The following is a 23,850-nucleotide window of genomic DNA, read 5'->3' as shown; positions in this document are numbered from 1 at the left end:
AGCATATTCTCAGACCAGCAATGATGAACTGAACTACATCAAAACTCCTTGAGCTTGCTTGCACTTGCTGAAGAGCAGACTTGGCAACCATACTCAAGCTTTGATTTACATAGAGTCATATAACCGTAAAAGTGACCTCTTATCAGCACCCCAATTAAAACCTGAACTACTTTTAAAATGTTAAGGGACTTCTTCACCTTAATTTTCAAAGAGTCAATATGACTACCCCATGTTAGTTTTTTATCAAAAATCATTCCTAAAAACTTCACCTCCTCCTCATATGGTATTAGTGTGTCTTTCAGCCTAATATTTGGGATGGTTTCCTTTCGGGTACACCTAGTAAAACAAATTGCCAAACTTTTATTAGGGAGAATCGAAAGCCATTGTCATCAGCCCAATTCGCAGTTTTCATCCTCTAAGACTTGTAAGACCCCGGAGTTTGTCGAGATGAAGACTTCGCTCTCTACTAAGCAGGGCATTCAAGAAACTCCAAGACTGGATGGAACGAAGGAAGGATCAAGGCAAGACCACTTTCGCCCTTCCTCCCGCTAGACTCAGCGTAAAGGAGGTATGTGGTATAAAACAAAATTAGATGTGGGTGTGAGAATCCCTTCTTCAGCACAAGGGGATTTCTCCCAGCTTGGGGATTGGATCAGAGGAGGTCCTTTTATCCACTGCTAAAGTGACCTGGACCCCTACGGAGACGGACCATCATTTGAAGGGGCTGCTCCGGACTCTTGAAGTATTCAACTTCTAGGACTGGTGCTGGGAGTTCTGGATCTGCAATCGAGAAGCCCAGTCTCTCTCAGTCTGGGGGAGCTGTCCAGCGTGCTATCATGCATGGACAAAGCCGTCAGGGATGGTTCAGAGGAGCTGGTCTCTCATTTTGGGATGGCCTTCTTGAAGAAGAGAGCTTTGCTGTGTAATTTCACAGCTCGATCAGTTACTCCAGCTCAGAAAGCGGAGCTGCTCTTTTCTCCTATTACGAACCATCTCCCCCTTTCCCCCAGACTTTGGTTAAGGACCTGGCAAGCAGTTTGCAAGAAAAGGCAACGCAGGACCTCTTAGCCCAGTCCTCGAGACGTTCGGCAGTTCCTTCAACTTCTTCAGCTTTTGTACGACGCCGAAGAAGGTTAAGCCCTTTCGTGGGGCTCCTCCCTCGAGAGCAGCTCCTCGAGGGAGAGGACTTACAAGAGGAAGAGCTTCTTTCAAACCAAAGCCTTCCAAGTGAGACGCATGTCCTTCAGACACCAGTCGGAGCCAGACTGAAGTTCTTTGCGGGAGCATGGAGAGAGAGAGACACGGACCCTTTGTCCCTTCAAGATCGTGGAGCAAGGGTACAAGATCCCCTTTTTAGATCTTCCTCCTCTTTCTACGACTCCCAGAGACCTTTCTCCATCCTATCAGGGAGAAAAGAAGCAAGTTTTATTCGATCTTCTACAACAAATGATCGAAAAAAGAGCGGTGGAACAAGTCGCGGACCTGGGGTCTCCAGGGCTTTTACAAGATTTTCCTAGTACCAAGCAGTCGTCAGGTTGGCGTCCAGTCCCAGATGTAAGCAGGCTCAATCTTTTCGTGGAAAAGACCAAATTCACGATGGAGACGCTCATTCTGTTCTGGGAGCCTGAGACCGGGCAACTGGATGGTGTCCTTAGACCTGCAGGACGCATACTTTCACATCCCGATCCACCCTCTTTCAAGAAAGTACCTAAGATTCGTCTTGGGCAAAAAAGTGTGGCAGTTCAGAGCTCTTTGTTTCGGCCTGACCACGGCTCCAATGGTGTTCACCGTACGGCTCCAATGGTGTTCACCGTAGTCATGAAAAATGTGGCGAGGTGGCTACACTCTTCAGGGATAAGAGTTTCCCTTTACCTCGACGACTGGCTTATCAGAGCTTCATCGAGAGAGAAGTGTCTGAAGGACTTGCAGTTTCACGTCAGCCCTAGCGAAGTCCCTGGGACTTCTTGTCAACCTCGAAAAGTCGCATCTGACCCGACACAGTCCATCGTGTATCTGGGGATTCAGATGGATTCAGTGGCTTTTTTTTCGAGCGTTTCCGTCCCAGGAACGTCAGCGGCTAGGATTAGAGAAGATCTCGGCCTTCTTGAGGAAGAAACTTGCTCGGCAAGGGAATGGATGAGTCTGCTGGGCACCATTTCATTGCTAGAAAGGTTTTGTTTCCTTGAGAAGACTGCACCTCAGACCTCTCCAGTTTTTCCTTGCGGACGAGTGGAAGGTCAAGGACGATCTTGAGAATATCGCATCCAATAAAGAGCCATCTAAGATGGTGGTTCGACCCACAGAAACTACAGGAGGGCTTGTCCCTAAGTCTTCGAGCCCCGACCTAGTGTTGTTCTCAGACGCTTCCATCGCGGGCTGGGGAGCAACACTAGGAGGGGAGGAAGTGTCAGGCTCCTGGAGAGGGGAACAGGTAGCCTGGCACATAAATGTCAAAGAGCTAGCAGCAATCTTTCTGTCGCTGCAGTTCTTCGAAGGGAGTCTGACGAACAAGATCGTTCAAGTAAACTCCGACAATACCACAGCACTCGCTTATTTGAAGAATCAGGACGGAACACACTCAAGAACTTTGTTTCACCTGGCGAAGGAGATTCTGCTGTGGGCGAGAAGGTTACGATCCTGACGAGGTCATTGCAGGAGTGCAAAACGTCAGGGCCGACCTTCTCAGTCGTCGGGAACAAATCCTACCGACGGAATGGACCTTTAACAAAGACGTTTGTGTCGAGACCTTTGGAGGTTGTGGGGACGTCCTCTGGTTGACTTATTCGCGACGTCGAGGACCAAGAGGCTTCCTCTGTATTGGCTCCCCAGTCCTAGATCCAGAAGCGATTGCTGTGGACGCGTTGCTATGGAATTGGACGGGTCTAGATCTGTCGCCTTCCCGCCATTCAAGATCTATAGGGGAAGTCATGAGGAAGTTTGCGGCTTCAGACGGGACGAGGTGACCCTTATCGCCCCGATGAGGCCAGCGAGAGAATGGTTCACAGAGGTCATGTCTTTCCTTGTAGACTTTCCAAGGACGTTGCCCTGGAGGAAAGATCTTCTCAAACAGCCTCACTTCGAAAGGTTATCACCAAAAACCTCTCCGCTCTGGGTCGACTGCGTTCCAGACTATGAAAAGTTGGCCAGAGCGAGAGGTTTTTCGAAAGCAGCTGCGAGAGCAATCGCAAATGCAAGACGTGCATCTACAAGAGCTGTATACCAATCGAAGTGGGCTTCCTTCAGGGCATGGTGTAAAAAGGAGGGAGTTTCCTCTTCCACGACCTCGTGAACCAGATAGCCGATTTTCTGCTCTTTCTTAGGAATGTGCAGAAATTAGTAGTCCCTACCATCAAGGGATATAAGAGCATGTTGTCAGCGGTTTTTAGGCACAGAGGCCTGGACCTTTCTGACAACAAAGACATTCATGATCTCTTAAAATCTTTGAGACTTCGAAGATTCCCCAAACGAGACCGCCTTCATGGAACCTTGACGTAGTTCTTAGGTTCTTAATGTCAAGTCCTTTTGAACCACTTCAAGCAGCGTCTCTTCGAAACTTGACAAGGAAGGCTCTTTTCCTAACTTCTCTGGCGACGGCTAAGAGAGTTAGTGAAATACAAGCTTTTAGTAATCTAGTGGGATTCAAAGGAGACAACGCTGTCTGCTCTTTGAGCCCAACTTTCTTGGCAAAGAATGAAAATCCTTCTAACCCTTGGCCGAAAAGCTTTGAGATCAAGGGTATGTCAAGTCCTGGTGGGCCAAGAACCAGAGAGAGCCATGTGCCCTGTCAGAGCTCTCAAGTTCTATGTGCATAGAACAAAAGAGGTAAGAGGTCCCTCAGTAATCTCTGGTGCTCTGTGAAGAGACCAGAGTTACCTTTTATCCAAGAATGCTGTTGCTTTCTTTCTGAGGGTCGTCATTAAAGAGGCTCATTCATCTTGCCAGAAGACTGATTTGAGCCTCTTACGAGTGAAAGCTCACGAAGTTAGAGCTTTCGCTACCTCTCTTGCCTTCCAAAAAGAATATGTCATCAAGGACATTCTTGATGGCACCTTTTGGAGGAGCAACTCTGTCTTCGCCTCACATTACCTAAGGGATGTGAGAACGATTTATGACGACTGTAATTCTCTTGGGCCAATACGTTTCTGCAGACAGTCTTGGGGGCTGGAGGTAGCTCTTTCCCTATCCCTTAGTTAGGTTTAGGTTAGTTTTTATTGTGTTTTTAGGTTGTGGTGAGGTCTTGTGTGAAGATCTCCCATCCCTTAGTTTAGTATTCAAGGGGTCTTTGGTATAGTTGGTCAGGTGGTGGTCAGTTGCTTCGTTGCCCTCATATGTATGGCTCTATGGTCTTGTCACGTTGAGGTCAAGACGGCAAAAACTTATGCCATATCTCTTTTTTTTTTTTTTTTTTTTTTTTTTTTTGTTTTTTTTTTTTTTTTTTTTAAAAGAGAATAATATCATGAGTAGTTTGTCTTTTATATATTTTTTTTTTATTTTGCCTTGTGCTTTGACAGACTAAATCCCCCATATATCTTGGAACCCTTTCTATCAGGGCTGAATTGAATTTAGTCCTCATTATGTGAGCTACCGACCCCCTCGGATTACTGAGCTGGTCACCCAAATGCTACTAGATTTCCATCCACCTGTCCAGTCAGAAATATGTGGGATTGAAATAAGATAGTTGCATAGAATTATAGAGGGATAGTCAAGGTCGTTTCAAGATGATAAGCAACAAGTAAATAACAGAGTAGGAGTCAGCTTGTTTATTTTATAATTATAGTTTTGCATGATTTTAAGTAAAGATTTTTTCTTTTACAGGTGGTGTTTGAACAAAGGAAAAAAAGTTGGTTATACAGGTACAGTACTTAGATATTTAGACTAACACTGACATTGAGACTTTCAAATTAACGGCAATTAGATCATTAAAGTGATGTTTTATAGTATTCAAGTCAGTAGTGGTGGTCCCCAGAGAGGCATGAAAATAACTTTGCTTTGTAATCAGGTACTTAAAAATTTAATTTATAATTTGTTCATGAAACTTACCTATCAGATATATATATAGCTGATAATTTCCGACGACCGACAGAATTTAAAACTTACGACACACGTAGTGGGAGTCAGGTGGTTAGTACCCATTCCCGCCGCTGGGGAGGCGGGTATCAGGAACCATTCCCATTTTTCTATTCATAATTTTTTATGTCGCCAGTGTTGTGAACATCTGCTTACAGCACCTCCGTCTGGATTTGGAAAACTTTGGGCTACTTGAGTATATCCCTTTTGGTTTTTTTTTGGATTAATTGACTTGGATCGGTGGCTAGGCACACGTATTAGTGGATTGAACTGATTTTGGTTTGGATTTCTCTTTGGATAAAATGTCAGGGTCTAGTTCAGCTAGCGCTAGATTTTGGCATCCAAAACTCCTAGACACCAGTCGAGAAAGTTAAAGACCTCTAGAGTCCTGAAGAGGCCTTTTAGATGGAAGTCCAACTCGTTATGAGTCCAAGAGACTTTTGATGATGACAGGAGGGCTCTTCTGGAGGCATCCACAATGCTCCCAAAATCACCCTGAGCAGAGGCTGGAAGTTTAACGCCGACGTTCTCTCCCGTCTCGTACCACATGCCCCCTTTTCCGCAGAGTCTTGAGGGCGGCAAAGCGAAAGAGGACTTGCCTGACGCTTTCCTCTTCTCCATCCAATCGTGGATTTTGCGGAACCCGCTTGCTTCGTGGAAAGCGGACTTCTTCATCTTGACAAATCCCGATGCTTTCGACGCTTTGAATGAAGAAAATTGAGAAGGAGTATGAGGGGCTTCAGGTTGAAATGTTTCTCCAAATTCCGACTGGAGAAGACTCGTCAAAACCTTGTAGTCAGATGAGACAGGAGCCGACTGCTGCTCTTCCTCTGCTTCGACGAAATCGTCACTAACTCCCTCTTCAGAAAACTGGGAGAAGTTGGAGGGAGTACTGAAGAAAACTCGACGAACAGGTAGGGTTCCCTCTTCCACCTGTGCTTGCGTTGGTGAGGAACTGGCGTCCACAGGCGCGCTTGGCGTCCGAAGCCACACGTTTGGCGCGACTGGTGCGCGCTCGGCATCTACTAGTGCACGCCTGGCGTCCACTGGCGCGCACTGAGCGCCCCACTAGTGCGCGCTTGGCGTCCACTGGCGCGTGCTGAGCGTCCGCCAGCGCGCGCTTGGCGTCCACTGGCGTGCGTTTATCATCAACAGGGTGCGCGCTTTGGCGGCAACTGAAGCACGCTCCACTTACACAGAAGCGCGCTCAGCGTCCACAGCTCGCTTCCGAACATCAAGAAAATCGTGAGAGCGGGTAAAACCGCTTCTTGAGAGCGAGAAACTAATTTCTCACCTCCTCTAGAGAGCCACTGGGGAGCAGAACGAACTCTTGAGGGAGGGAGACTCAAACGGAGAGAGAGGCGAGCGAGAAGGAGAAGGTCTTGACTTCTTCACAGGAAAAGCCTATCATCCTTCCTACGACGACGGGGAAGAGACCATTCTAGAAGCAAGAACATCCTGAAGTTGTTGCTGCAGTGACTGAAGCATCTTTCTTGGGTTGGAGAATCCTCCTGTTCTGGGGAGGGACCCCCCTGATCCTGTGACAGGAGAGTGGCGAGGGGAGCTCCCTCCCTTCCTCCCAAGAACGGCCTCTTCCCGAACTCTAGAGCGACTGTATCGCTCGAATGAGTTAACCGAATCCACGTCCGAAGAATCCCTACGCCTTTTCTGCGGTGGGAAAGCGGCGAACGCACTATCAGGAGAAGAGCGAAGTTCCGGAGAACTTGGACGTGAAGCGTCACGAACACGCACAGTCCTTTTCAAACGGGACGAGAAGCACCATGAGAACTCCCACCCTTTACGTGGGGATGAAGCCTCCGAAGACGAAAAACACTCCCTTGAGGAGACGTGCACGCGCACGCTCCTTGGCAGTCTGGGATTTTCATCAGAACTGCCGAAGGCACGCCAGATCGGTGGGGGTTCCTTGTAACCCTCCTTCGGCTTTCGACATGCTCTCTCCCCGGGTCCTGGGAGTCAAGCAGAGGTCCCGGCCTAGAGGCGAAATGAGGCCGATCTGGCGCACCCTCCACTACACAAGGGGTATCACTGCACTTCACTTTTGCTCTCAGAGCCAACACTTTTGATTCTAAACTTCGAATCGACTCCAAAATTAAGGACAAAGTATTACTTCTACCGACACTGTTTTCAGGGCCCGAAGGCAACACTACAGGGTTAGGAGAATTAACAGAAGGAGGGTTAACAGGAGAAAACATTAATTTCTTGCATACCCGAAACACTCCTAGAGGAGACCTCCTTAACCTATCCTCTCAAGTTTTTTCCCCTAAGATAGGTTTCATACGCCTTCCACTCAGAATCTGTTAACCTTTCCACACTCCTTGCAACGGCTTTCATACGCACATTCATGCTCCCTGCAACCTTTACATACAGTATGGGGGTTCTACTGAAGCTTTCAGTAGCCTACCTCTACAATCAGTCTTAGAACAAAATCTAGCACTAGCTGAACTAGACCCTGACATTTATCCAAAGAGAAATCCAAACCAAAATCAATTCAATCCAATAATAACATGTGCCTAGCCACCGATCCAAGTCAATTAATCCAAAAAAAAACCAAAAGGGATACTCAAGTAGCCAAAAGTTTCCAAATCCAGACGGAGGTACTGGTAAAAAAACAGATGTTCACAACACCGGCGACAGAAAAATTATGAATAGAAAATGGGAATGGTTCCTGATACCCACCTCCCAGCGGCGGGAATGGGTACTAACCACCTTACTCCCACTACGTGTGGTCGAAAGTTTTAAATTCTGTCGGTCGTCGGAAATTATCAGCTATATATATATCTGACAGGTAAGTTTCATGAACAAATTATAAATTAAATTTTTAAGTACCTGATTACAAAGCAAAGTTATTTTCATGGCTCTCTGGGGACCACCACTACTGACTTAAATACTATAAAACATCACTTTAATGATCTAATTGCAGTTAATTTGAAAGTCTCAATGTCAGTGTTAGTCTAAATATCTAAGTACTGTACCTGTATAACCAACTTTTTTTTCCTTTGTTCAAACACCACCTGTAAAAGAAAAAATCTTTACTTAAAATCATGCAAAACTATAATTATAAATAAACAAGCTGACTCCTACTCTGTTAATTTACTTGTTGCTTATCATCTTGAAACGACCTTGACTATCCCTCTATAATTCTATGCAACTATCTTATTTCAATCCCCCACATATTTCTGACTGGACAGGTGGATGGAAATCTAGTAGCATTTGGGTGACCAGCTCAGTAATCCGAGGGGTCGTAGCTCACATAATGAGGACTAAATTCAATTCAGCCCTGATAGAGCAAGGGTTTCCAAGATTATATGGATTTTAGTCTGTCAAGCACAAGGCAAAATAAAAAAATAAAAAAATACATAAAAGACAAACCTACTCATGATAATTATTCACTAAAAAAAAAAAAAAAAGAGATATGGCATAAGTTTTGCCGTCTTGACCTCAACGTGACAAGACCATAGAGGGCAACGAAGCAACTGACCACCACCTGACCAACTATCCAAAGACCCCTTGAATACTAAACTAAGGGATGGGAGATCTTCACACAAGACTCACCACAACCTAAAAACACAACAATAAAAACTAACCTAAACCTAACTAAGGGAAAGGGAAAGAGCTACTCAGCCCCCAAGACTGTCTGCAGAAACAAAAACGTTATGGCCCAAGAGAATTACAGTCGTCATAAATCGTTCTCACAGCCCTTAGGTAATGTGAGGCGAAGACAGAGTTGCTCCTCAAAAGGTGCCATCAAGAATGTCCTTGATTGACATATTCTTTTGGAAGGCAAGAGAGGTAGCGACAGCTCTAACTTACGTGAGCTTTCACTCGTAAGAGGCTCAAATCAATCTTCTGGCAAGATGAATGAGCCTCTTAAATGACGTCCCTCAGAAAGAAAGCAACAGCATTCTTAGGATAAAGGTAACTCTGGTCTCTTCACAGAGCACCAGGGATTACCTGAGGGACCTCTTACCTCTTTTGTTCTATGCACATAGAACTTGAGAGCCCTGACAGGGGCACATGGCTCTCTCTGGTTCTTGGCCCACCAGACTTGAACATACCCTTGATCTCGAAGCTTTTCGGCCAAGGGTTAGAAGGATTTTCATTCTTTGCCAAGAAAGTTGGGCTCAAAGAGCAGACAGCGTTGTCTCCTTTGAATCCACTAGATTACTAAAAGCTTGTATTTCACTAACTCTCTTAGCCGTCGCCAGAGAAGTTAGGAAAAGAGCTTTCCTTGTCAAGTTTCGAAGAGACGCTGCTTGAAGTGGTTCAAAAGGACTTGACATTAAGAACCTAAGAACTACGTCAAGGTTCCATGAAGGCGGTCTCGTTTGGGGAATCTTCGAAGTCTCAAAAGATTTTAAGAGATCATGAATGTCTTTGTTGTCAGAAAGGTCCAGGCCTCTGTGCCTAAAAACCGCTGACAACATGCTCTTATATCCCTTGATGGTAGGGACAACTAATTTCTGCACATTCCTAAGAAAGAGCAGAAAATCGGCTATCTGGTTCCACAGAGGTCGTGGAAGAGGAAACTCCCTCCTTTTTACCACCATGCCCTGAAGGAAGCCCACTTCGATTGGTATACAGCTCTTGTAGATGCACGTCTTGCATTTGCGATTGCTCTCGCAGCTGCTTTCGAAAAACCTCTCGCTCTGGCCAACTTTTCAATAGCTGAACGCAGTCAGACCCAGAGCGGAGAGGTTTTTTTTTTGGTGATACCTTTCGGAAGTGAGGCTGTTTGGAGAAGATCTTTCCTCCAGGGCAACGTCCTTGGAAAGTCTACAAGGAAAAGACATGACCTCTGTGAACCATTCTCTCGCTGGCCACATCGGGGCGAGGTAAAGGGTCAACCTCGTCCGTCTGAAGCCGCAAACTTCCTCATGACTTCCCCTATGATCTTGAATGGCGGGAAGGCGTACAGATCTAGACCCGTCCAATTCCATAGCAACGCGTCCACAGCAATCGCTGCTGGATCTAGGACTGGGGGAGCAATACAGAGGAAGCCTCTTGGTCCCTCCGACGTCGCGAATAAGTCGACCAGAGGGGACGTCCCCACAACCTCCAAAGGTCTCGACACAACGTCTTTGTTAAAGGTCCATTCCGTCGTAGGATTTGTTCCCCCCGACGACTGAGAAGGTCGGCCCTGACGTTTTGCACTCCTGCAATGAACCTCGTCCAGGATCGTAACCTTTCTTTTTTTCGCCCCCAGCAGAATCTCCTTCGCCAGGTGAAACAAAGTTCTTGAGTGTGTTCCTCCCTGATTCTTCAAATAAGCGAGTGCTGTGGTATTGTCGGAGTTTACTTGAACGATCTTGTTCGTCAAACTCCCTTCGAAGAACTGCAGCGACAGAAAGATTGCTGCTAGCTCTTTGACATTTATGTGCCAGGCTACTGTTCCCCTCTCCAGGAGCCTGACACTTCCTCCCTCCTAGTGTTGCTCCCCAGCCCGCGATGGAAGCGTCTGAGAACCACACTAGGTCGGGGCCTCAGAAGACTTAGGGACAAGCCCTCCTGTAGTTTCTGTGGTCTAAAACGCCACCATCTTAGATGGCTCTTTATTGGATGCGATATTCTCAAGATCGCATTGAGATCGTCCTTGACCTTCCACTCGTCCGCAAGGAAAAACTGGAGAGGTCTGAGGTGCAGTCTTCCCAAGGAAACAAACCTTTCTAGCAATGAAATGGTGCCCAGCAGACTCATCCATTCCCTTGCCGAGCAAGTTTCTTTCCTCAAGAAGGCCGAGATCTTCTCTAATCCTAGCCGCTGACGTTCCTGGGACGGAAACGCTCGAAAAGCCATGAATCCATCTGAATCCCCAGATACACGATGGACTGTGTCGGGGTCAGATGCGACTTTTCGAGGTTGACAAGAAGTCCCAGGGACTTCGCTAGGGCTGACGTGAACTGCAAGTCCTTCAGACACTTCTCTCTCGAGGTAGCTCTGATAAGCCAGTCGTCGAGGTAAAGGGAAACTCTTATCCCTGAAGAGTGTAGCCACCTCGCCACATTTTTCATGACTACGGTGAACACCATTGGAGCCGTGGTCAGGCCGAAACAAAGAGCTCTGAAACTGCCACACTTTTTTGCCCAAAAGACGAATCTTAGGTACTTTCTTGAAAGAGGGTGGATCGGGATGTGAAAGTATGCGTCCTGCAGGTCTAAGGACACCATCCAGTTGCCCGGTCTCAAGGCTCCCAGAACAGAATGAGGCGTCTCCATCGTGAATTTGGTCTTTTCCACGAAAAGATTGAGCCTGCTTACATCTGGGACTGGACGCCAACCTGACGGACTGCTTTTGGTGAAACCTTTCGAAGTGAGGCTGTTTGAGTAGATCTTTCCTCCAGGGCAATGTCCTTGGAAAGTCTACAAGGAAAGACATGACCTCTGTGAACCATTCTCTCGCTGGCCACATCGGAGCGATCAGGGTTAACCTTGTCCCTTCCGAGGCCGCAAACTTCCTCATGACTTCCCCCAGAATCTTGAATGGTGGGAAGGCGTATAGGTCTAGGCCCGTCCAATCCAAAGCAAAGCGTCTACCGCGATTGACTTCTGGATCCAGGACCGGGGAGCAGTAAAGAGGAAGTCTCTTGTTCCTTGACGTTGCGAATAAGTCGACCAGTGGACGTCCCCACAGCGTCCACAGGTCTCGACAACGTCCTCGTGCAAGGTCCATTCCGTCGGAAGGACTGGTCCCGACGACTGAGAAGGTCTGCCCTGACGTTTTGCACTCCTGCAATGAATCTCGTCAGGATCGTTACCTCTTTTCTTTTTGCCCACAGCAGAATCTCTCTCGCTAGGGAGTACAACGTTCTGGAGTGTGTTCCTCCCTGGTTTTTTAAATAAGCGAGTGCTGTGGTATTGTCCGAGTTTATCTGAACAATCTGTTCTCCAAACTCTTTTCGAAGAACTGCAGGGACAGAAATACTGCTGCCAGTTCTTTGACATTTATATGCCAGGCTACCTGTTCCCCTCTCCAGGAGCCTGACACTTCCTTCCCCCCTAGTGTTGCTCCCCATCCTGTGATGGAAGCGTCTGAAAACAACACTAGGTCGGGGCTCAAAAGACTTAGGGACACGCCCTCTTGAAGCTTCTGAGGGTCACCCACCATCTTAGGTGGTTCTTGATTGGAATCGATATTCTCAATACTGCATTGAGATCGTCCTTTGGCCTTCCACTCGTCTGCCAAGAAGAATTGGAGAGGCCTGATGTGCAGTCTTCCCAAGGAAACAAACCTTTCCAGCGAGGAAATGGTCCCCAGCAGACTCATCCATTCCCTCGCCGAGCAAGTCTCTTTCCTTAGAAAGGCTGAGATCTTCTCTAAGCCTAGCCGCTGATGTTCCTGGGACGGAAACGCTCGAAAAGCCACTGAATCCATCTGAATCCCCAGATACACGATGGACTGTGTTGGGGTCAGATGCGACTTTGTTTTCGAGGTTGACCAGAAAAGTCCCAGGGACTTCGCTAAGGCTAAAGTGAACTGCAAGTCCTTCAGACACTTCTCTCTCGACGACGCTCTGATCAGCCAGTCGTCGAGGTTATAGGGAAACTCTATTCCCGAAGAGTGTAGCCACCTCGCTACGTTCTTCATCACTACTGTGAACACCATCGGAGCCGTGGTCAGTCCGAAGCACATAGCTCTGAACTGCCATACTTTGTTGTTCAAGACAAATCTTAGATACTTTCTTGAAAGAGGGTGGATCGGGATGTGGAAGTACCGCGTCCTGCAAGTCTAAGGATACCATCCAGTCGCCCGGTCTCAACGCTCCCAGAACAGAATGAGGCGTCTCCATCGTGAATTTGATCTTTTCCACGAAAAGATTGAGCCTGCTTACATCTAGAACTGGACGCCAACCTGACGACTGCTTTGGTACTAGGAAGATTCTGTTGTAAAAACCTGGAGACCCCAGGTCCGCGACTTGTTCCACCGCTCTTTTGTCGATCATCTGCTGAAGGAGATCGAACAAGACTTTCTTCTTTTCTCCTTGGTAGGATGGAGAAAGGTCTCTGGGAGTCGTAGAAAGAGGAGGAAGATCTAAAAAGGGGATCTTGTACCCCTGCTCCACGATCTGAGGGACCAAGAGTCCGTGTCTCTCTCTCTCCACGCTCCCGCAAAATACTTCAGTCTGGCTCCGACTGGTGTCTGAAGGACATGCTTTTCACTTGGAAGGCTTTGGCTTAAAAGAAGCTCTTCCTCGTGAAAACCCTCTCCCTCGAGGAGCTGCTCTCGAGGGGGAGCCCCACGAAAGGGCTTTACTTTCTTCGGCGGACGAACTGCAGCCGAAGAGGTTGAAGGTACGGCTGACCGTCTTGTAGACTGGGCCAAAAGGTCCTGAGTAGCCTTCTCTTGTAAGCTGTTCGTCAGGTCCTTTACCAAAGTCTGGGGGAAGAGATGGTTCGAAAGAGGCGAAAACAAACAAATCCGCTTTCTGAGCTGGCGTCACCGAACGAGCTGTGAAGTTGCACAGCAAAGCTCTCTTTTTTAATAAAGCTGTTCCAAAGTGAGATACGAGCTCCTCCGAACCATCCCTGACGGCTTTGTCCATACATGCTAACACGCTGGACAGCTCCCCCAGACTAAGAGATTCTGGGCTTCTCGCTTGCATATCCAGAACTCAAACACCAGTCAAGGAAGTTGAAGACTTCCAGCGTCCTGAGCAGACCTTTCAATGATGGTCAGTCTCCGACGCGGTCCAAGTTACCTTAGCAGAGGGTAAAAGCGACCTTCCTCTGTAAGTCCACAAGGCTGGAGAAATCTCCCTGAGCCGAAGAAGGGATACGAACTCCCACTTTCATCTTTTTTGGTTCTATACCAAATGCCCCCTTTTCCACTAAGTCTAGTAGGAGGCAAGGCGAAGGTCGTCTTGCCTTGGTTCTCTCTTCTTATCATCCAATCCTGGAGCTTTTTTGAAAGGCACGTTTCGTTGATAGAGAAGTTTTCATCTCTACAAACTCCGGGATTTTACCAGTTTTCGATGAAGAAAACTGTGAAGGAGGAGACTTGGGAGCTGCGGGCTGAAATTTGTCCTCAAAAGAAGAACGCAAGAGTCGTACGAGGACTTATAGTCCGAGATAGAAGGGGGCTGTAGCAGGTTCCTCTTCACCCGATTCAGCCGAACTACTTAGTTCTCCTTCTTCTCTAAACGGAAGAGGAGACCGTCTGTCAGGAGAAGGCGTCCTAATGGCGGGTCTTGGCATGATCAAAGGACCCCTATCCTTGCTAGATGCAGCCTTATTTCGGCTGTCTTCTTTATGACGCTTACTGCTCGTTGATGGTAGAGCGTCCTGAGGAGGACGAGCGTCCTCAGCGCCTTCCGCAGCAGTCTCACCTGCCCGAGAAGCGTCCTTACATCTCTTCGCTGGCATACGTGCCTGAGCGCGTAAAATAGCGTCTGGGGGTAAGACTTTTCTTGAAATCAAGCAAATTCCCCAAAAAAAGGTCTTGAAAGGAGGCCTGAACGTCCTGGCGAGCTTCCTGCCAAGCGTCCTGTCTAGCGTCCTGGAGAGCGTCCTGCCGAGCGTCCTGTGTAGCGTCCTGGCGAGCGTCCTGACGAACGTCCTGCCTAGCGTCCTGCCAAGCGTCCTGACGAACGTCCTGCCAAGCGTCCTGACGAGCGTCTTGACAAGCGTCCTGACGAGCGTCTTGCCGAACGTCCTGCCGAACGTCCTCGTACAGAGCGTCCTCAAAAGCGTCCTGACGTAACGTCCTTCTAGATGACGAACGAGATCAGCGAATCGCTGAAGGAGAAGCGATCGGCGAACGAGACGCAGTAGGTGAAGGAGAAGGAGACTGCTTAGTCCTCTTGACAGGCAGTCTAAGGTCCTTCCTCCGCTTAGGCTCGCTGCTGCTGGGCGAATCCTCTTTGAGCCATAAGCGAGGATAGCTGGTCCTGAAGGGACAAAAGAATGTTCTTCGTCGGAGAAGAATGAGCAGAGGAAGCAGGACTGATCCTTCTCACAGGTACAGCTACCTGTTTCTCAGGTATACGCGCCTGTGCACGCAACCTAGCGTCCTCATCGGAGGAGATCCTACCTCTCTTCTGAGGCGGAAAGACATCATAAGCGTCTTCTGACGAAAGCGGCGAAGGAGGACGTGAAGCGTCCTCCGCAAGAAACGTCCTTTTCAACGGACGAGAGTCTCTCCGAGCGCTCCACCCCTTGCGCGGGGAGGACGCTTCGGAGGACGAGAAGCACTCTTTCAGGACGCGCGCTCGTGCACGGTCCTTGGCAGCCTGGGTCTTTGCTACAGGGTCTGCCGAAGGGACGCCAGATCGGTGGGAAGCCCCCGTAACCCTCTTGCGGCTTTCGACATACCTCCTCCCTGGGTCTTGGGAGTCTGATAGAGGTCTAGGCCTAGAGGCATTATGGGGGCCTATCTGACGCCCCCTCCACAACCAAACACTGGGGGCACGTTCACCCACAATTGCACCGAGCCAGTTTCTAAGGCTTTCACCTTGGTCTCCAGAGTGCGAAGAGACTCCAAAATCATAGAGAGAGCATTCGCTTCTCCCGACAAGAAGATCAGAGCCCGAAGGCAACACAGGTTTAGGGGTTGTAAACACTACAGGTGTTAGTGCAGGAGAGATGTTAGTCTTACCTTTGGAAGAAACCACTCCTTGAGGAAGACCTCCTGATCCTATCGCGACTCCAATTTAATAGGCGATGGGGACTCATTATACTCTCCATTCATCATCAGTCAATTCTCACATTCATTGCACCGATGATCAATCAAACAATTAAGCCCCCTACAACTCATACATACTGTGTGGGGGTCTACCGATGCTTTCGGTAGCCTCACCTTACAATCAGCCCTCACACACACTCTGAAACTCACAACACTTGATCCAGACATATCTTATAGAGAAAAGTCAATCCAAAATAAAAAACGGTCCACTATCGCGCATGCAATCCAACAATCCAATTCAATACCAAAAAATCAATCAGATACTTAAAAGCGAGTCAATTTCCAAAAAATCCTGAGCAGAGGTCTTGTAAACAGATGTTTACCGACCAGCGACAGAAAAAAATATGAATAGAAAATGGGAATGGTTCCTGATATCCGCCTCCCAGCGGCGGGAATGGGTACTACCACCTGGCCGCCCACTGCGTGTGCCGCGAGTTTTGAAATTTCTGTCGGACGTCAGAAAATACAGCTATATATATCTGTCAGGTAAGTGGCATGAACAAATTCTAGTTGTCATAGTAATGCAGTAATGATAAAATTGCTGTAATAAGTATATATACTACAAATAGATACGCTAATTTCACTTATTTTCCCCAGTTTTGTGTAAGTCTTATACCCAGTTTGGAGGGTAAACACATACCAATTGACAACACAAACAATTGACGAGCGCAAAACGCCACAAAGAATGCCGTAGTTCCCTTAGATAAGTACTGGGTTAGATGTCTGGTTTACGATTGTGATGAAAAGTGCCCTAACGTCTATGGGTCCAAGTGGTGTGCAGATTTAGCACAGAAAATGGGAAGTTTGTTGACACTAGCAACTCCGCAAACATCGAGATTGCGTCAATCTTGTAAACTTTTTAAATCGTAAGTAAAAAATTTTGAAAGCATTTTGGGGTTAGTGCACACTGCCTGCGTTGGCCACTTTTTCATCTTTAAAATTAAAAAATTTTTTTAGCCTTAATTTCTAACTTTGGAGGAGAGGATGAGGTCTTGAGCTCCTGTTAACACCACCTACTCATGCCTGATGACCATCTCCGTGTCAGGATGTGTTAAAAGTACTTTTTCAGAGGGTGGCCAAAACCGCGGTAGTGTGAGTTGCCAGTCCACTCTGTTGTTTACCCTAGTCATAGGTCATTGTGAAGATAGTACCTGATTTAGCGGTTATCTAAGGGTATAATTTTATAAAGCACATGTGAGTGAAACATACATCGGTGGTGTGCAACATGCTACAGTTACATTAAAGGAGCCATAATACTTTAATATGTACCACCGCCAGGTTCCCACATGCAGAACCACCAACCAAGAGGCACAAAACATTTAAATATTAAATCAAAAATTCTTAAATAACTGATAAGTCACTTTTCATGCCTCTCTGGGGACCACCACTACTGATTTAAATACAATATAAAACATCACTTTAATGATCTAATTGCAGTTGTAATTTGAAAGTCTCAATGTCAGTGTCAGTCTAAATATAAAAGTAGATACTGCACCTGTACAACCACCTTTTTCCCGTTAGATAACCGCTAAATCAGGTACAATCTTCACAATGACCTATGACTAGGGTAAACAACATACTAATTGGTAATTCTTCAGAAGCAAGCCGCATCACCAGTTTCTAAAAGACAATTAACAATCCCTTTCCCCCCCATTTAATGGTGTTTTTTCAGTGAATCTCATCTTGTTTTCTTGAGGAAATATTATTTTAACCCCCTTTTCCACCCAACAAGCTTGGGGGCCCCCGGCCCCCAGTTGGGAATCGGGGGGGTTTTGGGGTGGGGAAATACCAGAAAGGAGTGCTTTGCAGCAATAATAACGGAGCACCTACAGATTCGCAGGCCCACTTGACCGCCGACCTAAATCGGCGGAAGAACACCAAAACCAATATGGCAGCGATACCAAAACAACAACAAACAAAGTATGGAGCGTCTACATATCCGCGACGATCGATTTATGTGTGCTGTCAGTAAGGCCGTGGCGGAACGGCGCTTCGTGCCTTATCGCATATCTAAAGATTCTTGGCAAGCACGGCATGTTCTGGCAAGAGGTAATGTTGCGCTGCGCGCGCTAGCCACAGGGGTTACAGTAAGGCTACTTAGCGTGGCGGATGGATTTGGGTGTCACACGGCCGGGAAACTTTAGATTAAATTCAAAACAGAGATGGGATTTTTCAAACCACGTTCCTTTAGACAAGTTAACACTAAAATTACCATTCAACTTACGCCAGGAAATGGGAAGTTTGTTGACACAACCGACTCTGCAAACATCAAGAAGGTGTCAATCTTCTAATTTTTTTTTTTTTAATCGTAAGTTAAAACTAAGAAAGCGTTTTGGGGTTGTGGGCACTGCGTTTGCCACCCTTTTCATTAACCTTTGTTTAAATCTTAAAATATGGCCTTATTTTGTAACTTAGGAGAAAATACTTCGAAAGAAGAGTAGAGGTCTTTATCTTCTCTCACCACCAACTACTCATGACCGATGACCATCTCCGGTGTCAGGACTGTACTTTTTCGGAGGGTGGCCTAGCCATGGTAGTCATTGAGTTGGCCAGTCCACGCACTTGTTTACCCTACCTAGCTATCTAATTTCAATCCCACATATGAGTTATTGCCTAGAATTAACAAAATCTTAAGTACTAGGCTAATGCCTGTGCTAAGTGCACACATGTGGCACATGATAGGATGCATGACTGTATCTGGCCTGGTATCAGATTTTATCCTGCCCAGTTAAAAGTTAAGAAACCACTTGGGCTACTTTTCGGAATATAAAAGGCCTAGGGCAAATGACTAATCGGCGACATAGGGGCAACCTTCCCAAAAAAGTAATTTAATTCACTGCCATGAGCATCAGTCAAGAGTTGTGGCCCACCCAGGCAGACTGTACCCTCTCTACTAGCTCCTAAATTATTAAATAGGCTTAATAGCATAATCAAAGTGCTTAAGTGCTTTTACAAGAACAGGCCGCGTTCTGGGATAGATGCCCACTAGGTTATTTAGCCTATGCTATACCAACCAAAGCCACCTCAACTTGCTCACATGGGCCTTTCCAATGTTTAGAGTTAGGGGTATTTTTACAAAAGCATTCCGCACGGACTGCAAAGAACGTAACCGCGGATACGACATCCACCATAGGGATTGGGGCGTCCAATGTACTATTTCGCCGTTTAGTACTGGCCCCTGGGGGTTAGCTACTAGCTAATTACAGTCGTCCGAATAATATTACTTAAAATTCTTGTTCAATAGGTACTAACTGCATAGAAAAACCGCAACTGCCATAGTCAAGGCCGCCGCGGATAAATACCCTAGATCTAGGCTAGCTACCCAATTGGAAAAATCCAGGAAACCTAACCCCTAACACCCCATGCTGTTAGGTAGTGCCCTCATCGCTTGCCCATAAATGAGACGGGGAGGGGGGGGCTCAAGTCACCAGCCTAGGGCCCGCACTCCCTAATGAATCCAACCCTGCCCAGCCCCAGCGTTAAATTGTTAATAAAGCAACCAAAATATACTACTTAGCTTGGTACTATAGAAACCTGCCATTTCAAAAGAAAATAGACCCCCACCGTCTTTTATTACCTAAGATTAAACCCCCAAAGCTAGGCTAGTCTTAATTAACCATCTTACCATGTAGCAAATTAATACAACAAAACGTAAAATTTTCTATATATCACTTCCATACTCGTCGACGTTATCCAGTCATAGAAATCACAGGCAAAAGTGAATTAGGGTCTTACACACGTTTCCTCTATCTGGTTGACAGCCGAGTGACCCGACCGTCAAATCGAAGGATTCTTAAGCACCCATGAACGTAAACTAAAGAAATTACGGGACCCTTAGAAGAACAGTTCCCTCAAATGTGCATGTGTTTTATCGCTGAAGCAAAATTTATACATTTTTTACATTTCTTATATGAGCCTTTATTTTTTTTTTTTTTTTTTTACACTAGCAGACGTCTTACTTCAGGATATCGGTGTACATTTGGGGAGTCAAAATCAATCATTTCTGTGGAAATGAACCTAGTTAAACAGATCAAAAGGTTTCTGAATTCAGGTTAAATTACTCATACTGTGTAGATATCCGCTCATGGATTCTTTCAATTAGCTTTTCATAACTGATGGGAATGCCTTATGATCGCAAGACATTACATAATATGTTTTCCTGTGGACGTTGTCCAATGCTTTCTTGCAGTCAACAAATTAATATAATTAATTTCAAACAGGAGACAAGGAGATTTTGCTAGAATATCCTGTATTTTTATCAAACATGAGGATTTAGCACCAAATTCACGAGATTCCTTAGTAGATAGTTATCAAGCATATTTACTGCAAATTCTCTTCTCTTATTTTGACAACCTAGTATAAGAGATTTTTTGTACAATAAAAACTTTCCCAACCAATTGCAAATTACTATCCAAACGTTAGGGGTCAAACTAAAAACTAACGGTAAAAACTTTTTTTTTTTCTTTTTTACGTTGGCGCAACGTTAGTTCAGTTACTTAACTAACTTTGAGGTAACGTTAATAAAGGTTAGATCTGTCAATCAACGAACCAAGCAGTAACTATCTAGCAACTAAGTAATTTTTAGGAGTAAATAATAAGTATAGTAAGGAAAATATGGGTTGTGGGTTTCAAATAGTTTCTGACACTAGGAGGTGATCGATATTCTATGGATAGACAGAAAAGCTTTGGGAGCTTAAAAGTGTCAAGATAAACAAGTTAAGAATAGAAAGGTTTGGAATGCCAGTGACTGTTTGACTGTACGGGAAGGGTAAAAAGTTGACAAATGTGATTGAGCATAAGTTCTTGCGGGAACATGTGAAGGGAAGTAGTTTAACCTAAAGAGTTATGAATAGGTTAGGAACAGTATCTGAGATTAAGGGATGGACATGTGGAAGAACATATGATGAATCACTCAACACAGTTCAGAACATAAGCTATTTAAAATGTGTTTCCATAAAAAGAAATGGAAATATAACTAAGATATCATAATTACACAATTTGTATATGAATATGGCATGTAGAACCTTTTTATTATTGCACACCTGAGCATAAAAATCACTAATTACTATGATGCCTTACTCCCACTCGAGGGCAGGAAGACCAAGAATTAATTGAAATACCCATGATTGTTTTGTTTGCATGGTGCTTTTACGTTGCATGGAACCAATGGTTATTCAGCAACGGGACCAACGGCTTTACGTGACTTCCGAACACGTCGAGAGTGAACTTCTATCACCAAAAATACACATCTCTCACTCCTCAATGGAATGGCCGAGAATCGAATACCCATGATGTTAAACTATATATAGTCTACAAATTTACTCATATGTCTGGTCCATAAGGATAACATAATTTTTCAATATCTCAGTTAACTATTCCACAGGCGTTGGACAAATATAAATATGGGGACACTATACTGTACTGTAACCAATTGAAGAAAATGGCTTAACTTATAAAATGCAGTGTATGTAGTTACAGATACTTATCAATTTAACAATTCATAAAGAGGGAGCACAAAAAAAAGTCACAGCATGTAAAAAAGTTTATGGGGTTATGCAGCATTTTAGGTGTCAGAGAAGAGGCGGATGGAGAGGCCTCGATTTCCTTTGGTTTGACCTTCGCTTAAACTTCTCCCCTCCTCTTCCCCACGTGGTGCAAATTTGAGGACGGCCGCAATAGTGTCATCTATCATGATGTCTGCTTCCTTATCTTGTTTGGGCAGAAATCTTATGGCAACACTGAAGAAAAAAAAAAAATATATATATATATATATATATATATATATATATATATATATATATATATATATATATATATATATATACGTATGTATATATGAAGTATGTGAAGAGAACAATAGTGAGGATAGCAAAACCAAACAAAATTATAAAATACAATTAATAAATAATGAAAAAGGAAAGGTATAAAGAAAAACAATACGCAAAAATATAAAAAAGCAATATTAGGAAATACAATTATTTAAACCCAGACACACCAAAACCAATCCACACCCACAACAATCACACCACTCTGACATATGTCCCCGACACAAGTAATCACCACATCTCAGTAAGTAAAAGGGAGTCCTGGTGGCTTAGGAACTAGGATGCAGTGTTTAAACTATAGTTTTTTACCCACCTTCTGCCTCTCCCAATGTGGAATAGCACATTAAATTCATGATCAAATCGTTAATGTCTAAATTATTGTGTAACAAATTAATATTGTTACTGATATTAGTGTATTAGTACTTGTAACCTGTTTGTCATGATTATGAAGGCGATATCAATTTAAGGACTTTAAGAGATCCGGGCTGCTTGGGGAGTTGCATTATGCAGGTGAAATGGTATTAATTGTGGAGGAATAGTCTGGAGTCCAAAAGGTTTATGAGTGAATAATGTGAAAAACTATTTGGTTATGATCAATGTTGTGGGCAAGGGACCATTGTAGTTATTGGACAAAATTATAGTCCAAAATATATTTAAATCTTAAATAATGCCCACCAAAAGTATGCAGATACAACGTACATTATTTGAAACTTGAATGCAATTAATAATAAATGATAAATAAAAATAATAAATACTTACCACGAAATCCATGTAGTCTAGTATCAAGGAGACTTCTTTTTTCTTTCTTCTTGATCCTTCAACGAATGAATAACTCCCCCATCAATTGCTTTTGTCATGAGGTGTCTCGTGACCCATCAGAGGATCACTGTTTTCTCTCATCATTATTTGCATACACTGAAGCCAGCTCAGTAACCTGACAAGATTAATGAAACAATGATTAGGGTAGGCTACAAAAAACAGAGATCCACGATTTGCAATGTAATGAGGGGAGGGTTCAGAAAAATCTATGGCGAGGTAAAATGAAGGTACATTCGTTCGAGAGTATTTGGTAAAACTCATGAAACGATATCCAATGCGGTATTTAACAGAAACTAATATTAGTTTTCAAAAGGAAAAACTTTAGTCATTGTTGTTAAAGGCTCTATAATGCTGACTTCATTGTTAATTCTGAATGGTGTAATTCTATTGGCAACCTGTTTTAGTTGTCTTAAACCCTACAAAATAATGTGTGCAACGAATAAATGGGTACCCATATAAAAAAAATGTATGATTACCATTGACTTTCTATAAGGCTTTTTTTTGTGTCAAACTGTTCCACTTCCTCTTCAGAAGTCAGAATGGTGGGGAAAATTTCTATCTCTAACTGCTTCCAAGATTTCATCTTTAAACTGGGATGACCCCCTCTTAACCTCTTCAATCTTCTCTCAGATTTTACCTAGTCAATCTTACTTTCAAGACCTGAAATGCATAATAAACCTAGAATTATAAGATAACCATCAAATTAGAAACAGTAGATCTTATTTTATTCTGATCTCCGACGCCCTGCTGTACCATGGAGCTCCCCAACTTGGGGATAGGACACGACAGCAACTGGAGTTGAAAAAGGCGACAAGACGTTGAGAGATGAGATACAAAAGTTTGCAGGCAAAACAAGGCAAAAACTGGCACAGTCCTGCAATGCATGAAAAAACCAAGAGAGCCTTTGTTCAGCAGTGGACTCCTACAGGCCAATGAAGAAAAAAAAAACCTCCTATAGTCTCTGCTTACTCACAAAGATAAATCAAATCAAAATAATAATAATAACCTTTTAAAGTGCTGATTCCTCACGAAGTCAAGTCTTCTTGAAGACATCCTGTTGGTGCCTGTGGGCTTGTGTGACTGTTGTGACAAGCTGTCAGTGAATGAAGACCCAATTGAAAGGGTAGATCCTCTTGAAGGTGAATTTGTAATATTACTTAATATCTTAGCAGTTACCGTTACCTTTTTTTTGTTTTTTACGCACTAAAATTCACTCTATGGGTATATATATTTCTAACCATTGTTCACTCTCAACAAACGGCACTAATTCTAGCCCATGACAACACAAGCATATACCTTCTGCAATCTCTCTTAAAGGTGTAGTACTTGTGTAGGGGCTGGGCCTGCGTCTGATAAGGACCTGGGATATGATGCGCTAAGGTCAGTTGGTATGACTCCCATCCTCGTTGGAGTATCAAGGACTTGATGATAATTCTAAGTTCAT

At 44.8% G+C, this 23,850-nt stretch overlaps 1 long non-coding RNA gene across 2 annotated transcripts in view; it reads right to left on the bottom strand.

Moving 5' to 3' along the window:
- LOC135209422 (uncharacterized) overlaps positions 1 to 19,484 on the bottom strand; it is a 46,698-nt gene extending 27,214 nt beyond the window's left edge. Inside the window, exons 1-2 of one of the 2 annotated variants that reach the window (XR_010313347.1) lie at positions 19,388 to 19,484; positions 8,061 to 8,099 (exon numbers count right to left, since the gene is read on the bottom strand). This is a non-coding gene — a long non-coding RNA (uncharacterized LOC135209422). Of the gene's footprint in view, positions 1 to 8,060; positions 8,100 to 17,257; positions 17,282 to 19,387 lie in introns of those variants that run through there. The other variant, XR_010313346.1, reaches the window with a different exon arrangement.
- Between the last annotated feature and the right edge of the window lie 4,366 nt (positions 19,485 to 23,850).

The sequence above is a fragment of the Macrobrachium nipponense genome, chromosome 38 (assembly GCF_015104395.2).
Source record: "Macrobrachium nipponense isolate FS-2020 chromosome 38, ASM1510439v2, whole genome shotgun sequence".
NCBI classification, from domain to species: Eukaryota; Metazoa; Arthropoda; class Malacostraca; order Decapoda; family Palaemonidae; genus Macrobrachium; species Macrobrachium nipponense.
Note: the sequence above shows the minus strand (reverse complement) of the source record. Positions and strands in the feature narration are given on the sequence as shown.